We start from the raw sequence: 20,255 nt of genomic DNA, 5'->3' as shown, positions 1-20,255 counted from the left end.
CTACCTGGTGAAACAAAGGTGAAATAAAAATAAAAAAACACTACTGTAAATACAGGTAGAACCAGTATCACCTTCAGAATTACTGGTTGTCAGCTAAATGTAGACATTGGGAGTACTACTTGCTCCCTCCCCCTCACCTATAACTTAGCACTTACTAACCCCACATTTTGACAATAAGATGGTTCACTTGAGCACTGTGACTCTTGTAGCCATCGAAAATCCCAAAACACAAATCTAATCTACCCAAAACCACATCAAGATAGCCTACTAACGAGCAAGAGGGTGAATGTTACTGCTGTTACTGTTATTACTGTTATGTTCACCTGCACCACCTCAAATCATCGAACTACAGTAGTTTCTATGAGCAAGTGCTCTGTTACTAAATACTAAGAATGTATTGTCCTTACTGGTCAAATGTCTATGAACACCAATGCACGTGGTCAAACCAAGTAGTGTACGGTCACCGACAGCAATTCAAATGGCAGTAGCAACACTGACTCTGAAGTTAATACAGATTAAAACTATTTGTATTATATGTAATAATCAGTATTGATAATCAGGCCTATTTACATTTTAGTCCTTTAGTAGACACTCCTATCCAGAGTGATTAGGGCTAAGTGCCTTGCTAAAGGGCACAGACATTTTTGACCTAGTCGGCTCAGGGATTCGAACAAGTGACCTTTCAGTGACTGGCCCAACGATCTTAACGACTAGGACACCTACCACCCTGGCCTATCATTACCACTCACCTGAGCCAAACACCTGTCCAACTGGCTCGCTGACTTCTTCAGCTTGCAGCTGTACTTTTAAACGTTGGTTGATTTGCCAGTGTCACTCTTAGAGACAATCAGCTGTTTGTCTAAGACCTCCCACAACCCCTCTCCAGCTGTATGTGATGGGTTCAGCATCAGTGGTGGTGCCTTCACAGGTAAGGCACAAGGTTTTGTTGGAGTTATAGGCAAAAGTGATTGTGGGTTTAAGGACTGCTTCTGTAAATCCAGGAGAGAGACTAAGACAAAGCAGGGAAAAAAATGCTGGTGAGGCACTGCATCTATATTAAACATGCTGTTTAATATAGAGGCACACAGACCGACACACAAACCAACACACAGACAGACACACAAACACACACATTTAGGTTTGAAAAAAATTTGATCAATGTCAGAGGTCAAATTAATAAAATCAAACATAGAACTCATCAACTCCTTCATTGAAAAATATAAATATCAAACACCTCAAATTCACAAAGGATTGGCAGGACATACAGGGTGGAATTCAATTGTTGCAGATAAAATAAACACACTGCGCTTTAAAGTGCATTTGTTTTGCACAGCAACATGTTTCATAAGGAAGGAGTGGACACTTGATTTCGGAATCGTCAGTTCTGTGGTGTGATCCGTTTGGTGAACCTGACTGAGACTGATCTCTAAGTCTAGTGTCAACTAGTCCCTTTCCCCAGCTCCGTATTCACAGATCTGAAGGGTTCAGATAGGGATATGCATGTTGGTGATGGTTCAGCCCAGCCCTATATGGACCTTCCTCTGTATTGCTTTCACCAATCAAGTTTGTATTTTTTCCCAATCTTAAGACAAAGTGCTGAAACAGAATTGGTGTTCAGATGTTGTGTACAACACAATCATTCAGTCATCAACACATCACTACAGTGTGAGGTCTGGAGTTTAAACAGCGATACATACAATGATTGTACAAGTACATGTTTTTGCATGTGCCAGGACTCCATTTTAGAACAGTCTTGGTCCAGGCCCACAATAGATTAATGTGAGCTGGTCTTAATTCATAACATCTTCTGTAACAGAACTACCTGAGACATACCAGTAACAGAACTAAAACCTGGGATATACCAGGTTAGTGGTCTTGCCCAACAAATGTTCTCAACAATCTGGTGGCAACTAGTGTTACCCCTTACTATGGTCCGTAATTGGTCCATCACAGACTGATGTACAGATAGAGAAAAATATATATATCTTAAAATCCTAGTGACAAAATTCTATTGTGAAAACAGATATTTACCAGATTGTAATTTGATGAAGACAACATTAAAATATTAAGGCATTAAAACTTGTTAGTAATACATCTCAGTATTGCGGGGCTCTCGCCCTTATAATTAAAACAATAACAACCTGTACAAATTCCTTGACATAAGTCAAGTGAAGGCTTTAAGAATTAGTAAATTATGAAATGATAAGACATTCACAAGCTGTGATTTAAAACAGAAAGTGCAGTGGATTGGCATAAAGCACTCTGGAGAAAATACCTGAAAAGGTATCATACAGCCACAAAATGGTTGATACTATGGCTTCAAACAACCTGCACAAATGGATTGAGATTTGTAAAGACGAGGCATGAATACTGAGAAAGGATAAGAATCTACAAAGCTATTTACCACAAAGTATAAGATACTTTTTGGTCTATCATCAAAATGTTCTGAAATACAAATATTGCCCTCATATTTCTGAAGTACTGTAAGTTCATAAAGCACACTGTTCATCACATTATACAGTGAGCGGAAAACAGGCAAATATTGCACATAGTAACTTGCATTCAATCTGATGAAGTACAGTGAGCTCCAAAAGTATTGAGACAGTTACATGCTTTTTGGTTGTTTTGGCTCTGTACTCCAGCACTTTGGATTTGAAATGATCCAACAACTGAGGTTAAAGTGCAAACTGTCAGCTTTAACTTGAGGGTATTCTCATCCATATCGGGTTAAAGCTGACAGTCTGCACTTTAACCTCATAGTCATTATCTCATTTCAAACCCAAAGTGCTGGAGTACAGAGGCAAAACAACAAAATATGTCACTGACAATACTTTGTAGCTCACTGTACTTCATCTGATTGCATGTTACTTTGTGCAATGTTCACCTGTTGTTTTCCTTCATTTTACATTTCATTAAAAACATCTCCAACAGTTCAAACATGTTTCTCTTCTTGGTCGTTTGTCTCAATGTAACAGATATGGAGTTATGTAGTGAGAGCCTTCAAACCCCATGTTTCTGGTCCTCAGTTACCCCACCAGGAAGACCACCAGCTGGAAGGAAGCAGTAGAGGAAAGAGCTCAGGAGACAAAACATTACTAATGACTAGGGGCAGGAGTTTTTCCTGGTCAGGTCACATGGTCTGGAAAAACTCTTGGTCTTATGTTATATATGCAACAGGTGTTCTTCCAGAAGAGTTAGACTTTAATCACACACAATCCTGCTCTCCCTTCACACCCTCATAAGCTACAACAATAAAACAGTACAGGGATTTCCTAGTTTGTCTTTTCTGGAACACACACTTGCTTTAACAATTCTCAAGGTAATCAACAACATAGTAGATGGCAGAATTCCAGGTGAACGCCACTGTTTCTTACACTCAGGCTTGGACTCATCTTTAGGACTGTTGGATCTGCTGGCTTCAGCTGCTAATGAGCTGCTAATAGAAGGACAAACTTCCTTAATCAGATAATATCTAGTAACCCTCTAGAACATGTGTCAAACTCATTCCATGGAGGGCCGAGTGTCTGCGGGTCTTCACTCGATTGATGAAATAAGGTCACCAATTAGTAAACAACTCCCCTCACCTAGTTGCCTAGATCTTAACAAAAAACCCGCAGACACTAAGCCCTTCATGGAATGGGTTTGCCACCCCAGATCTAGATGAACCCTATATACTTGTAATACAACAAAGTATAATGTATCTGGCTTTTAAGAATCTGTCAGTTATAGGAATCAGGACAAATATGTCTTGAGTGTACTGTAACTGCCAGAGCACTCTGTTACCGGGTAAACTGTCTGCTTAAGTCTCATACACACCTCCATTCCCCTGTAATTTGTCAGCAATGTTGTCCCCTGTTTTAGAGGACAGTAGCAAAACCCCTCAGCAGAATCACACAGAAGGAAAACAACTACAGCCTCTCCTACTGCATCAAATGCTACTTAAGAAGTTACTTCTGCTTTATACAGTCTTAAATGAACTGCCTTTAGCTGAGGAGAAGACAAGAGAGAAAAGTTGAGTTTAGCATTCTCATACACAGACCATATACTTATTTGTTGTGTTCACTTCTGGATGACAATGAAAAGGATGCTGAGTATCAGAATTCCAGGAGAATACCACTGTGTCTTCTTACCATCAGGCTTTGACTCATATTTAAGACTATTGGATCCGCTAGGTTTATCTGCCAATGAGGACACAGGGACAAACTCTTCTTCTTCTGAAAGAATACACTCATAAGGTGTATTGCCGCCACCTACTGTACAGGGTAGTAAAAAATAAACTCAAAATATTTTTTGCATTAACAAATTCATACTAATTACCAAAAGACATTTCCCCGAATTCACACTACTACCCTGAATTTCAAACAAAAAACTGTACACCTTCAGTCGGATTTAAATGTCTATTCAGATCCCTACACAGGCTCGGGAACCTGGGAGGGGGGGGACCTCTCCATTCAGTACTCCCTGTAACATTTTGGCTGTAAAGTCCTGGAGATTCAGAAATCTATTTGCCCCCTTCACAATGTCTAACTGCTTTGATTTTATTCTTCACTTGACTAGTGCAATTCATCACTTGCGCTATAAATGCAATAAAGTCCACCTTCACTGTTTGTGTGTCGGGATCCTTCTCCTGCATGGCATTCACTGCAGACTGTCGGACATCCACTACCACCTCCTCTCTACTTACTCATTCAGCTATTTTCACTGCCTCCACATAGGAGACCTGCTGGATAGCCCTGATTCTAACTACTGCGTCTCACCGCACAACTCACATAATCAGGTTTTACATAAGTCGGGAGAACCACTTCATCAAACGCCAATCAAACCGATAGGCTTTGCGCCTTCTTTTCGTCTATCATTCGATTCAAGCGACATTCGTCTACCACTCCTGGAATGTTATCCCTAAACCACACAGCTTCTATGTCCAACGAGACACCAGAGATGACACCTTTAACCAGAGCCCAACTCTGAAAACCCTAGCTTTCCACATCATACATCGACATCTTGTAGAGCCACAGAGCCTTCTCCTTTTGTGCTTTTGAAATGCGAAATCAACATCATACCGCTCCTGGTCACTCTGACCGATTCCACTTTAAACAATTCGTCCTTCACAATCTCTGAGACCGCAAACAGGTCACCCCAACAAAAAAACATCCTTGCTTGTGAATCACACTCCAACCATCAACTGCTGTTCATTTCCAACTTCAGCCTTTTCTACTCCACTCTTCTTCACCATTGTCCACTCATTCTCCCCAACTGTAGTCGCGCCAAGAGAATAACACAATACTTCTACTTCATGTGTCAGACTCATTCCACAGAGGGCCAAGTGTCTGCAGATTTTCACTCCTCCCTTGCACTTGGATTGATTAATTAAGGTCACTAATTAGTAAATAACTCCCCTCACCTGGTTGTCTAGGTCTTAATTGAAAGGAAAAAACAAAAACCTAAGCCCTTAATGGAATGAGTTTGACACCCCAGTTCCCTCTATACTTATAATACAACAAAATATAATGTATTTAGCTTTTCAGGATCAGTCAGTTACAGGAATCAAATCATCAGGACAAATATGGTTGGAGTTCACTGTAACTGCAGGAGCACTGATTCCAGATCTGTTACCGGGTAAACTATCCACTTAAGCTTCATACGCACCTCCATTCTCCTGCCCTTTTTCAGTTTTGTCTGTGTTCTCTTCCCCTGTTTTGTTAAACATCTACTACAGCTTCTCTTATTGCATCAAATGCTACTTAAGAAGTTACTTCTGTTTATACAGTCTTAAATGAACTGGATGACTTGCCTTGTTCTGGCTGGACTCAATCACTGCATTTAACTGAGAAGACAAGAGAGAAAAGTTGAGATTAGCATTCTCATACACAAACCATATTAGTATTTGTTGTGTTCACTTCTGGATGATAATGAAAAGGATGCTCAGTGGCAGAATTCAAGTCGAATTCCACTGTGTCTTACCATCAGTCATCAACAGAATTAAAATAAAATTGCAATCAATGGGGCAAAAAAGTATTTAGTCAGCCACCAATTGTGCAAGTTCTCCCACTTAAAAAGATGAGAGAGGCCTGTAATTTTCATCATAGGTACACTTCAACTATGACAGACAAAATGAGAAAAAAAATCCAGAAAATCACATTGTAGGATTATTAATGAATTTATTTGCAAATTATGGTGGAAAATAAGTATTAATTCTGATTGTTGCCTGCATCCCTTGTAAAGTTACACCATCCATTAACATTGTTTACAGCAAATAGAGGAGAAGAGGTTCCTTGAATTTAGGAGGTATTTGTCCTTTAAAGTTTGCATAAGGTTATGATGAGAAAACTTGGACATATTCTGGGTTGTGGGATTACAGCTGTGGACTCTCTCTCTGTCTCTCTCTCACACACACACCTAGTTTAAAACAGTTTTCTGGAATGGGACAAAAACAACACTACTGTTCTGTGCTGAGAGGAGGTATGTGTGTAGTGCATGGAAGGTTGTGAATATAGTGAATATTGGGCAGTACATGAATAATGTTGTGTGTGTATTACTTTGGGAACCCTGTTAGAATATGGATCAGTCTAGTTAAGGCAACACTTACCAAACATTCTACCAAAATACTTTCTCAAAAAGTTGATCCAGGTGTCTTGGGGATATCCTGAGATTAAATAGGAACTCAAAAATGTAAGCCATTATTAACATTTTCATTCAAATTGTGCTTTGCTTTCACTGGAATCCAAATGTTCTGAATTTTCTGTGAAGCAGTGAGTATGAAGAATTGAGACAGGAAGAGAGAATTAGCCTACCTTTCTTTTTCTTCCACAACCAAATTCCTGAGGAGTAAAAAAATTCAAATTGTATTTTTCAAGTTGATCCATGGTTCTGTATCTTATGTATTAGGTTTAACAGAGTGAGAAATAACCCCTCTTAAAGTACAAGTCTGTGTATTAACCATTCTGTCAGCTATTGAGTATGACTTCACCCACATTTACATGTTTAAGCTGCAATAAGAAGACATCATTTCTGAGACCACCAATAAACAACCTGCACACAGTACCTGCACAAGGCCGACTTCAAATCAATGTGAAAGTAACCGGTGAATTAAACAGCTGACGACAAATGCAAACTATGCTAGATAAATACTACACATGCATTGAAATAAAAGGCATACATCAAAGATCTTACCCAGGCCTACAATCAACAAGAATGCATGAAGACAAACAAACTCAAAGAATGACAAGAATCACAAAATATATACATGCTTTTTTAAAGGGAGCTAACATGCTGACCACTCCGCTGATGTACACATACTGTGCATTCAGAAAGTATTCAAACCCCGTCTCCTTTTTCCAGATTTTCTTACATTATACCCATATTCTAAAATTGATTAAATAAAAAAATGTCCTCATCAATCTACACACAATACACCATAATACAAAAGTGAAAACAGGTTTAGAAATCTTTGCAAATTTATAATTAAATAAAAACAGAAATACCTTATTTACATAAGTATTCAGACCCTTTGCTATGAGACTCGAAATTGAGCTCAGGTGCATCCTGTTTCCATTGATCATCCTTGAGATGTTTCTACAACTTGATTGGAGTCCACCTGTGGTATATTCAATAGATTGGACATGATTTGGAAAGGCAAACACCTGTCTATATACGTTTCCACAGTTGACAGTGCATGTCAGAGGGAAAACCAAGCCATGAGGTAGAAGGATTTGTCTGTAGAGCTCCGAGACATGATTGTGTCAAAGCACAGATCTGGGGAAGTGTACCAAAGAAATTCAGCAGCATTGAAGGTCCCCAAAAACATAGTGGCCTCCATCATTCTTAAATGGAACAAATTTAAGAATGGCTGGCTGCCCGGCCAAACTGAGCAATCAGGGGAGAAGGGCCTTGGTCAGGGAAGTGACCAAGAACCCAATGGTCACTCTGACAGAGCTCCAGAGTTCCTCTGTGGAGATGGGAGAACCTTCCAGAAAGACAACCATCTCTTCAGCACTCCATCAATCAGGCCTTTATGATAGAGTGGCGAGACGGAAGCCACTCCTTAATAAAAGGCACATGACAGCCCGCTTGGAGTTTGCCAAAAGGCACCTAAAGGATTCTCAGACCAGAGAAATAAGATTCTCTGGTCTGATGAAATCAAGACTGAACTCTTTGGCCTGACTGCCAAGCGTCGAGTCTGGAGGAAACCTGGCACCATCCCTACGGTGAAACATGGTGGTCGCAGCATCATGCTGTGGGGATGTTTTTCAGCAGCAGGAACTTAGGGGACTGGTCAGGATCGAGGGAAAGATTAACGGCGCAAAGTACAGAGAGACCCTTGATAAAAACCCACTTCAGACTGCTCAGGACCTCAGACTAGGGCGAAGGTTCTCCTTCCAACAGGACAACGACCCTAAGCACACAGCCAAGACAATGGAGGAGTGGATTCGGGACATGTCTCTGAATGTCCTTGAGTGGCCCAGCCCAAGCCTGGACTTGAACCCAATCGAACATCTCTGGAGATACCTGAAAATAGCTGTGCAGTAACGCTCCCCATCCAACCTGACAGAGCTTGAGAGGATCTGCAGAGAAGAATGGGAGAAACTCCCCAAATACAGGTGTGCCCATGTAACAGTATAACTTTAAACCGTCCCCTCGCCCCGACACGGGTGCGAACCAGGGACCCTCTGCACACATCAACAACTGACACCCACGAAGCGTCGTTACCCATCGCTCCACAAAAGCCGCGGCCCTTGCAGAGCAAGGGGCAACACTACTTCTAGGTTTCAGAGCAAGTGACGTAACTGATTGAAATGCTACTAGCGCATACCCGCTAACTAGCTAGCCATTTCACATCCGTTACACTCACCCCCCTTTCAACCTCCTCCTTTTCCGCAGCAACCAGTGATCCGGGTCAACAGCATCAATGTAACAGTATAACTTTAAACCGTCCCCTCGCCCATACCCGGGCGCGAACCAGGGACCCTCTGCACACATCAACAACTGTCACCCACGAAGCATCGTTACCCATCGCTCCACAAAGGCCGCGGCCCTTGCAGAGCAAGGGGCAACACTACTTCTAGGTTTCAGAGCAAGTGACGTAACTGATTGAAATGCTACTAGCACGTACCCGCTAACTAGCTAGCCATTTCACATCCATTACACCCAGTTTGTAGTAGAGGTCGACCGATTAATCGGAATGGCCGATTAATCGGGCCGATTTCAAGTTTTCATAACAATCGGAAATCAGTATTTTTTTTTTTTTTACACCTTTATTTAATCTTTATTTAACTAGGCAAGTCAGTTAAGAACACATTCTTATTTTCAATGACGGCCTAGGAACGTTCTGCCTCGTTCAGGCATATAATGAGAGAGGCCTGTAATTTTCATCATAGGTACTGTCGTGTCTTTGACTATGCCAGATTAATTGCTATGACATGCTATTCTATAAAATAATTTCTCCGTAATTAATATTACCTGATTGAACTAATCATGTAAATGTTAATTAACTAGAGAGGGACACCACGAAATAATATTTATAGTAAACATTCATTCAAACAGCACTTTCGTGCGTTTTGCCAGCAGCTCTTCGTTGTGCGTCAAGCATTGCGCTGTTTATGACTTCAAGCCTATCAACTCCCGAGATGAGGCTGGTGTAACTGAAGTGAAATGGCTAGCTAGTTAGCGCGCGCTAATAGCGTTTCAAACGTCTCTCGCTCTGAGCCTTCTAGTAGTTTTCTTTCATAGCACATATTGCACTTTTACTTTCTTCTCCAACACTTTGTTTTTGCATTATTTAAACCATATTGAACATGTTTAATTATTTACTTGAGGCTAAATTGATTTTATTGATGTATTATATTAAGTTAAAATAAGTGTTCATTCAGTATTGATGTAATTGTCATTATTACAAATAAATTAAAAAAGAACCGGCCGATTAATCGGTATCGGCTTTTTTGGTCCTCCAATAATTGTTATCGGCGTTAAAAAAAATCATAATCGGTCGACCTCTACATTGTACATGTTATTTAATTATTTCATCCAGAATGATTGCGCACGGTAATGAGTGTCTGCGTAGCCAGGTGCTAAAATAGAACTTGCTTCTATTTTTGACGCATTATGTGCTGCAAGTTCCGCCTCTTCCATCTCTTCATTGGTTTTTAGGAACATTTACCCACGTGGGTGATTGAAAGATGAACTGAGGTCCACACTCCAGTTGCCAACCGCCATACAAAGTCCACAGAAGAAGAAGAAAAGTAGAAGAACTGAAGGAGGAGAGATTACTAGAAACAAAGTAGGTTTCCCCTTTCATTTTTGGATTAATTGTCGGAGTAGAGAAAACACGATTTTGTGTGACTCAAAATGGGGCAAAATTCTACAAAGATCCAGAAAAAAGATATTGGGCATTTCAGGTAACATAACAACCCAATGTTATTATCCCAGAACAAATTAGCTAGCAACAGCTAGCTAGCTAGCTAAATAGCCATGAATGTTTCACGTGTTTCGACCTGTCCCCAAATTAATATAGCTGGTTCAGAGTTCGTTCTGATATTTCAACCTGAGTGTCCTGATTGCGTCTGGTGTGGATGGACAAAATCAACATGTGCATGCGGACACATGTAAGGCTGCGTCCGTGATTCAGCACCGCTGAATGGACAGCTCCTCGGTACAGGTAGGCATAGTGGAGCTCCATGGCGTGGTGCTGAATGGACAGCACAGTCTGTGGGCAGTTAGACATTTTCTAGGCATGGTTAGGTAGCCTACAATGCGTATATGAAAATCATAACTGGCATTAGAAATGGTAGGATCAATTATAAACTGGCACTCCAGATGAAGAAGGTTGCCGACCCCCTAGGGCTACAGCCACTCTTGTGGAACGGTGCATACAGTGTAGATCTATAATGACTTCCCACCAACGGTCTTTGTAGAAAGTGGGAAGAGCACAAGACAATGCTAGTGGGAAGTCATGATAGTGTCTTCAACGATACAGGAGAAGAGAACATGAACGACTGCAGAGGACTAAAAACCGTAAGTAGCTTAGCTTCATTAAAAAAAATAAAACAGGACATGCATTTTTGGGGGGAAATCGTTCAGTTGTGTTTCTTTTTATGACAATACATGAAACCAAAATTGCATTAGCCTCCTGGGCCGAATGAATGAAGATACCAATTAGGCAACAGCTATCAAAACCTATTTTAATAGCTATAAAATAGCTTTTGGTTTCGAATGGTCACCAAATAGGAGGGCTCCCCCACCTCCCAATTCCCTGGCTATCAGATTACAACAGATTCAAAGCAATCGGCGACCAGCCTAAACTGCTTAACGGCAAAACAAACTGTCACTCTCTGTTCTCTGCTTTCTAAGTGAAAGAAGAGGCACCATGCTGGCAGCTGCTCTCTGAGCCATGCCATCCAATACTCTAAACAGATGTTGTATTTTAATCAGGATTGGAATGTCTACTTTTTTACCTACTTTAAATGATTGTTCTTGAGCTACCCTGCTATACCAAGTGGAAGCCCCTGGTGGAAACCCCCAGGGTTATGGAGTAACTGATTACATGTAACCTACCCAACCCTGGAAACCCCATATTTATTATGGTAAAGCCACACACAGCCAAAATGAATCATCCTTTTATGGACCTGCAGATAGGCCTTAGGCACAGTCACATATTATAGTTATAGTGGATGGGTCGATATGGTATCGAAAACGTAGCATACTGGTGCGACTAGGGGAGAATATCAATGGCATACTCCTTGCATCCTCTCTCCTACTTCTCAAAACCCATTGGATGAGAAAGCCAGAGGTCCCTCCCCTCTGACCTTCTCCTCCAATGGTTTTTGAGAAGGAAGCGAAGAGAGAGGATGCGAGGAGTAAACAATTAAGATTCTACCCATGGCTTAATGTTAACCGTTTCCTAACATTATATTTTATTGACTTGTGTGTGTTGTGATCTACTTCAAGCACGCCGTGATGGTGCGAAGTATTTGCATAAAGTTCAGCTTTCCCAACTTTGGTCCCGCCCTGTTCACGACCCTCGGCCATGCTAGCAACTGTCCCTTGCACACGTTGCTTCTCTTCCATTGGAAATGAATGGCTATCTGTGGTTTCATGGCCCACATTATCTTCATTGAGGCACTGTGAGCCGTTTATTTGAAGTCATTTTTCTAGTTTGTTTGTAACAAACAGTTTTGTAGTATGTTGACTGTGGCTATGTATTCAGCCTTCATAGCAGACATGAGCTTTCTGTGAAAGTAAAAGTTGCCTGCTGAGCCACTCGATTGAAAAAAAACAGGATGGATGTAGCTTATAACAAAGGTAAAATAACCTAGCCAGCGATTTCACATCTATGCAATATCCATTGTACTGTTGGGTTCTGAGAATATGAAATATTCTTATTCATGTCACTGAGGGAGAGAGGGTAACATTTACATTATGTCAGTTTGTTATTGTTAGTCATCAGGGATCCTATGGGAGGAAAAGAGACACAGTCTGGTACCAGTCACCATGACAGCTGTAAGTTGGGGAGGAGTGAGCACTTTGGGGCAGAGGTCAGGTCAGATGAAGTGAGGAAGAACAGATATCACTAAGGTTCTGTCTGGCAACAGAGATGCATTGGCTGTTCAGAAGTGTAGGAGGAGACTCAGCATAGGAGAAAGGATTAAATATCCGTGCTTGTGTGAATATGTTTTTGTCTAATGCAGCTGTATTGATCCTCTGGGATGAATAAACTTGGTTTAAGCTTTCATAGTGTCCGTCAAGTTTTTTCTCTGAGAATTAGAACCTAACAGTACGATAAACATACTTTTAGGTTAACACAAAGTAATTACCATACTTTTTGCTGATTAATTCAGATTAGACTAATCCATACTGTGCACTGTCCAAATTGGTGCCTCCCTGTGACACATTATGAAGACTGTGCCCTACAGCAGGTGGTGCATCTAACCCCTTGTCTTGACTGTAGCAGTAGCCTGAACAGTACTGTAAATACAGGTACAACAGGTATCCCCTTCAGGGGGTATAGCTCACTGATGTTGCTGCTGTTATGTCAATCTGTGATTCAGAAATATGTACATGTACAGTGCTCTGTTACTATAGATGTGCTGTTCTTACCTGTTAAGACAGCAAATGCTACAATGAGACAGACAACCAGAGCAACAACAGCACCGATACTGGAAGACTCTGAAATGAAAACACATTTTGTATTGATACTTTGACAGGAGTTGATCAGGAATTCAACATGGTGCAGCACTCAAAATGTCCTACAACACTAGCAGTGTTACTGACATATCAATACATAAGATTGTAACACACTTATGAGGCGGCAGGGTAGCATAGCGGTTAGAGTGTTGGACTAGGAACCGAAAGGTTGCAAGGTCGAATCCCTGAGCTGACAAGGTAAAAATCTGTCGTTCTGCCCCTGAACAAGGCAGTTAACCCACTGTTCCTAGGCTGTCATTGAAAATAAGAATTTGTTCTTAACTGACTTGCCTAGTTAAATAAAGGTTAAATATATGAGTGTCCACTCACCTGGACCAAACACCTCACTGACTTCCTCACTAACAACATTCTTCAGCTTGCAGGTGTATTTGTAACCATTGGCTGATTTTCCAGTGTCGCTCTTAGAAACAATCAGCTGTTTGTCTACAACCTCCCATGCCCACTCTCCCACTTTCCAGCTGTAGGTGACTGGTTCAGCATCAGTGGTGTCGCCCTCACAGGTCAGAGTGCAGGAGGTTTTGTTGGCGTTACAGGAAGAAGTGATTGTGGGTTTGGGGACTGCCTCTGTAAATAGAGGAAAGAAACAGGAATCATTTGGGAAAATGTTTGTGAGGCACTACAATACATAACCTGCTGTTTCTACATGACCACACACACACACACACACACACAGACACAGACACACATAGAAACACTTACTGATAACAGATAGTTTATATCTCTTGTCAAGCAGTTTGCTGTTGAACTCCACAGAATAAACTCCACTGTCTGTTTTCATCAATCCACTGATTCTCAGCTCTCCAGTAGTCTGGTCCAGGGTTGTACGCTCTTTGAAGGCAGCATAGATGTCCAGAACACCAAAACCCTTGTCCCACTCTGCCACCTTGTTCCTCCCATGCTTCCATAGGATGCTTGTGATGGGGTCAGGCACTGTGGATTTGTCCGGTGTCAACAGGATCTCACCTCCCACTTTATGATAAAGATCCTCTGGAAAAGCAGACATTTCATACATGTATCAGAGTATTAATGTATCCAGGGTAATACATTAAGGTTAGGGTATAAATATGTAGTCCTAACCCTATTGGCATTGAACTGACATTATTATCAACCTTTACTGTTTATATCTAGAATTCTGCTTGCTGGGTGTATCTGGTCTATGTAGTCTGGCCACGTTGACTAGTATGTCCCCCCTCACCACCACCACTGGGGTGGAAATGTATCTAGACTACACTACAGACTAAAGTCTTTGTCTACACCCTGTTCACTATCATATCACTAGCTAGGTTTCCATCCAATCTGCGACAGATTTTCATGATATTATTCTAAAATCTGCATAAAACAATAATCACATTTTCCCACCAGAGATATGTTTCCATCAGACTGACTTTTTGATGATAAAAGTCTTTGAGTGATGAGGTAGTGTACATAGCCCTCCATACCTCTCTGATTCAGAGGGGTTGGGTTAAATACGGAAGACACATTTCAGTTGAATACATTCAATTGTACAACTGACTAGGTATCCCCCTTCCCTTTCACATAAAAATTACTTTTGCAGATAAATTCCTATGTACCAAATGAAAAATACAAATTTAAATGGGTTCCATCACATTTTCAACTCTACTGATGGTTTGTCACAAATTGCTACGTTATATAGACTGTTGTGTTATATCGACTATTGTGCATTATATAGACTGTTGTGTTATATAGACTGTTGTGCGTTATATAGACTGTTGTGCGGTATACAGACTGTTGCGGTATACAGACTGTTGCGGTATAAAGACTGTTGCGGTATAAAGACTGTTGCGGTATAAAGACTGTTGCGGTATACAGACTGTTGCGGTATAAAGACTGTTGCGGTATAAAGACTGTTGCGGTATAAAGACTGTTGCGGTATACAGACTGTTGCGGTATACAGACTGTTGCGGTATAAAGACTGTTGCGGTATAAAGACTGTTGCGGTATAAAGACTGTTGCGGTATACAGACTGTTGCGGTATACAGACTGTTGCGGTATAAAGACTGTTGCGGTATACAGACTGTTGCGGTATACAGACTGTTGCGGTATACAGACTGTTGCGGTATACAGACTGTTGCGGTATACAGACTGTTGCGGTATACAGACTGTTGCGGTATAAAGACTGTTGCGGTATACAGACTGTTGCGGTATACAGACTGTTGCGGTATAAAGACTGTTGCGGTATACAGACTGTTGCGGTATACAGACTGTTGCGGTATAAAGACTGTTGCGGTATACAGACTGTTGCGGTATAAAGACTGCTGTCTGTTGTGTTATATAGACTGTTGTGGGTTATATATATTTTTTTATTTCACCTTTATTTAACCAGGTAGGCCAGTTGAAAACAAGTTCTCATTTACAACTGCGACCTGGCCAAGATAAAGCAAAGCAGTGCGAAAAAAATCAACAACACAGAGTTACACATGGAATAAACAAATGTACAGTCAATAACACAATAGAAAAATCTGTATACAGTGTGTGCAAATGAAGTATGGAGGTAAGGCAATAAATAAGCCAATGGTGGCGAAGTAATTACAATTTAGCAATTTACACTGGAGTGGTATGTGCAGATGAGGATGTGCAAGTAGAAATACTGGTGTGCAAAAGAGCAGAAAAACAAAAACAAATATGGGGATGAGGTAGGTAGTTTGTTGGATGGGATATTTACAGATGGGCTGTGTACAGCTGCAGCGATCGGTAAGCTGCTCTGACAGCTGACGCTTAAAGTTAGTGAGGGAGATATAAGTCTCCAACTTCAGCGATTTTTGCAATTCGTTCCAGTCATAGGCAGCAGAGGACTGGAAGAAAAGGCGGCCAAAGAGGTGTTGGCTTTGGGGATGACCAGTGAAATATACCTGCTGGAGCACGTGCCACGGGTAGGTGCTGCTATGGTGACCAGTGAGCTGAGATAAGGCGGAGCTTTACCTAGCAAAGACTTATAGATGACCTGGAGCTAGTGGGTTTGGCAGCGAATATGTAGCGAGGACCAGCCAACGAGAGCATACAGGTCGCAGTGGTGGGTAGTATATGGGGCTTTGGTGACAAAACGGATGGCACTGTGATAGACTGCATCCAATTTGCTGAGTAGAGTGTTGGAGGCTATTTTGTAAATGACATCGCCGAAGTCAAGGATCGGTAGGATAGTCAGTTTTACGAGGGTATGTTTGGCAGCATGAGTGAAGGAGGCTTTGTTGCGAAATAGGAAGCCGATTCTAGATTTAACTTTGGATTGGAGATGCTTAATGTGAGTCTGGAAGGAGAGTTTACAGTCTTTTTATTTATTTATTTTACCTTAATTTAACTAGGCAAGTCAGTTAAGAACAAATTCTTATTTTCAATGATGGCCTAGGAACAGTGGGTTAACTGCCTTGTTCAGGGGCAGAACGACAGCCAGACACTTAGGTATTTATAGTTGTCCACATATTCTAAGTCAGAACCGTCCAAAGTAGTGATGCTAGTCATGTATCTGATGCTGTCTGGACAAAAGGAGTAAGGCATGTCAAACTTTTTTCTGGACAGACAGTATCAGATACATGGGCTACATATAGTAAGACAAAGGGGCGCTGTTTCGCTCGCTAGTTTCAGCAGAGAGGAAGAGGCTGAGCAAGAGGGTTCACTCTCACCAAAATCTGTCCTGAATAAGCCCGCAGTCTCCCGACAATTCTTGCACATTCATTGTTACATTGTGTGAATTGTTTGCCCTTTTGACTTTTGATCTTGATCAATACCCCATTTAAAGTGAAAGGAAAGGGGGTACCTAGTCAGTTGTACAACTGAATTTATTCTACTGAAATGTATCTTCTGCATTTAACCCAACCCAGATTGACAAAACTCATAATGGTTATGAAATAAACCAGAACTTGTTTCTCAAAAGTGTAGCAGGTTCTGAATTCTGCAAACAACGTTTCCACTCTGAGAATAGTATATTAACAGTATTAACAGTCATTAATGTAACCAAATGACGAGGGATTAACTAGGCCTAGGACTACAGATGACATATGTAATGGGGAAGTGATTAAAAATATATACAATCAAAGGGCAAACAAGTCACACAATGAAACAATGAATGGGCAAGAATTGGTAAGAGACAGCTGAGTGCATTCTGGAGAGAGACACACCATATCTTCGCCACACACCCCTTCTCTTCTTGTTGCAACATAAAAATTATACTTAAGACATTACCTTCACACATATTTTAGATGCTTTTCACTGACAGCCACAACTCAATCAGATCACATTTTTTTGTTACATTGAACCTTTATTTAACTAGGCAAGTCAGTTAAGAACAAATTCTTATTTACAAAGACGGCCTACCGGGCAACAGTGGGTTAACTGCCTTTTTCAGGGGCGGAACGACAGATTTTTTCCTTGACAGCTCAGGGATTCAATCCAGCAACCTTTCGGTTAATGGCCCAACGCTCTAACCACTAGGCTACCTACCGCCCCAGACATATTGCCACGCCCGCTGCCCAAATTGTGGGATTCCAAAATAGGCATACACTTATTCACTTGTGATTTGAAACAATCTACAGCTATTTTTTTTAAAGAAGCTAATGATCCTCTGTTACTAAGTCATGCTCTCTGGTAAAGTATTTTAATGATCCTCTGTGGCTAAGTCATGCTCTCTGGTGAAGTATTTTGAATGTTCTTATTTAAACAGGAGTAATTATATAACTGTGGCAAAACAATCTGTTCAGTCGTGTGATCAGGTGCCACAAAGAGGGACTTTGGAAAATTAAAATTGGCTCAGAACAGGGCAGCATGGCTGGCCCTTAAATGTACACGGAGAGCTAACATTAATGATATGCATGTCAATCTCTCATGGCTCAAAGTGGAGGAGAGATTGACTTCATCAATACTTGTTTTTGTAAGAAGTGTTGACAAGCTGAATGCACTGAGCTGTCTGTTTAAACTACGAGTACACAGCTCAGATACCCATGCATAACCCACAAGACATGCCACCAGAGGTCTCTTCACAATCCCCTAGTACAGAACAGACTATGGGAGGCGCACAGTACTACATAGAGCCTTGACCACATGGTACTCTATTCCACATCAGGTAACTGATGCAAGTAGTAGAATCAGATTTTTTTAAACAGATAAAAATACCCCTTATGGAACAGCAGGTACCGTAGAGAGACACACACACAGGTACAGACACACACATACACACACAAATGTTAGCACACACACTCTACACAGATGTACATTGTAATATTGTTGTATGGTGGTATTATACATTTTGTATTGTAGATGTCTAGTGGTGTAATAATGTTATATGATGTACTGTTTTATCTTTGTTTTGTGTGTAATGTAAGTGCCTTAATGTGTTTGGACCTCAGGAAGAGTAGCTGCTGCCTAGTAAATACTTAGGGGAAGCCAGCCTCCTATATCTATCTAGCCTATGGAGCTGATGCTGTCTGGACAGAAATAGTATAACATGCCATACTCTTTTGGTCCAGACAGAATCAGATACATTGTTTACACCTACAGAGACAGAGGGGCGCTGTTTCGCTCGCTCGGATTCTTTATCTGAGATTGATGGGTCTTTCTGTCGGCGTGCGTCTCAGTCAAATAAATGATCAATATTTCAATATTTTATTTGGATGGGCCCCCGAAGGCTCGCTCATAACGCCGGGCCTGCCATGATCACGCAGACCCTTCTGTAGGTTTTAGCCTTGGTTAGGCCATGATTCAACATCTGATAACTTCCTGAAGTTGGCTCTGTGTGTAGCTAAACCGAATATGAAGGGTGCGGTCCGTAACGTAACCCACATATACGTCGTTTAAAACCATTCTTCAAATATTAGGTAGACCTAAATCTACGTTCGACCCTGCGGGTCGATTAAACTTACCTCCGGAAACGAACTTTTGCGCCACATAAAGCCAGAAGCACAATCCGATGAGCGTTAGTTTGGACATATTTGCTAATTAGTTTGTTTAGATAATAAATAAAAGTTAAAATGAGATATGCTAAACAATTATGTGGTTTATAGCCTAAACTACGTCTGATATTGTATTTCATGAGGCTGTGAAAGTGAAAGTAAAATGTGGTTTAGTTCCTCCCTATTCATTACCTCTTGGTGGAAAATAAAATAAAGTTTAATTTAACTTGTAAATTATGTTTAATAGCTGCAATGGAATCATATGGTAGACAAACACATTGCATTATGTTTATATGTTATAATAACTTTAATAAGCATTTTTTCTAACCCCTTCTGGAATATTCATTCCTGTAGTCCTACTCATACCTGGTCTTTGGCGCCTCCCTGTGTGTATATTTGGCTACTACGCACAGAATTACATATATAGAATTTAGAATTGATAGAATCTCTGCTATAATGTAACAAAACTTGTCAATACTGAAATATTTAAAGGTAAATTAATAACTATTGTTTATTTAATTTTCCTCCTGTCCACTGAGTGTAAGAGATATTTTTAATCAACAGCATATAGCCATTCATCCATATGCCTATATGGCATGCACACTATAACATTCACAAGATAAAATATTTTCCTAAAAACATAAAATACATGTTTGCCATCTTACTGTATGGATCAATATTTCATTATAATTCACAATATATATTGAACAAAAATATAAACTTACATGCAACTATTTCAGCGATTTTACAGAGTTACAGTTCATATATGTAAGCGGTGCTTAACTGGCTGCAGGGAAGTCAGGCGCAGGAGAGCAGAAATGGGTAACAGCCGGAGCACTTTAATGATGCAAAACAAACTGCACCCCGAACAGCAAAATAGCCAACCAGTCCGAAATGCACAAAACACTTACAACAAACAATTCCACACACAGACATGGGGGGGAACAGAGGGTTATATACACATCAAATAATGAGGGAATGTAAACCAGGTGTGCGGGAAAACAAGACAAAACAAATGGAAAATGAAAGGTGGATCGGCGATGGCTAGAAGACCGGTGACGTCGACCGCCGAACGAACAAGGAGAGGAACTGACTTTGGCGGAAGCATTGACGCGCGGTACCCGCCGCGCGCCGACACCGGCCTCGGGGACGACCCGG

The 20,255-nt window shown here is 40.9% G+C and overlaps 1 pseudogene; it reads right to left on the bottom strand.

Moving 5' to 3' along the window:
* Positions 1–19,249, bottom strand: part of LOC120051419 — a 206,130-nt pseudogene extending 186,881 nt beyond the window's left edge.
* Positions 19,250–20,255: the final 1,006 nt, after the last annotated feature.

This window comes from Salvelinus namaycush, chromosome 7 (genome assembly GCF_016432855.1).
Source record: "Salvelinus namaycush isolate Seneca chromosome 7, SaNama_1.0, whole genome shotgun sequence".
Lineage (NCBI taxonomy): Eukaryota > Metazoa > Chordata > Actinopteri > Salmoniformes > Salmonidae > Salvelinus > Salvelinus namaycush.
This window is presented reverse-complemented; position numbering and strand designations above follow the sequence as displayed.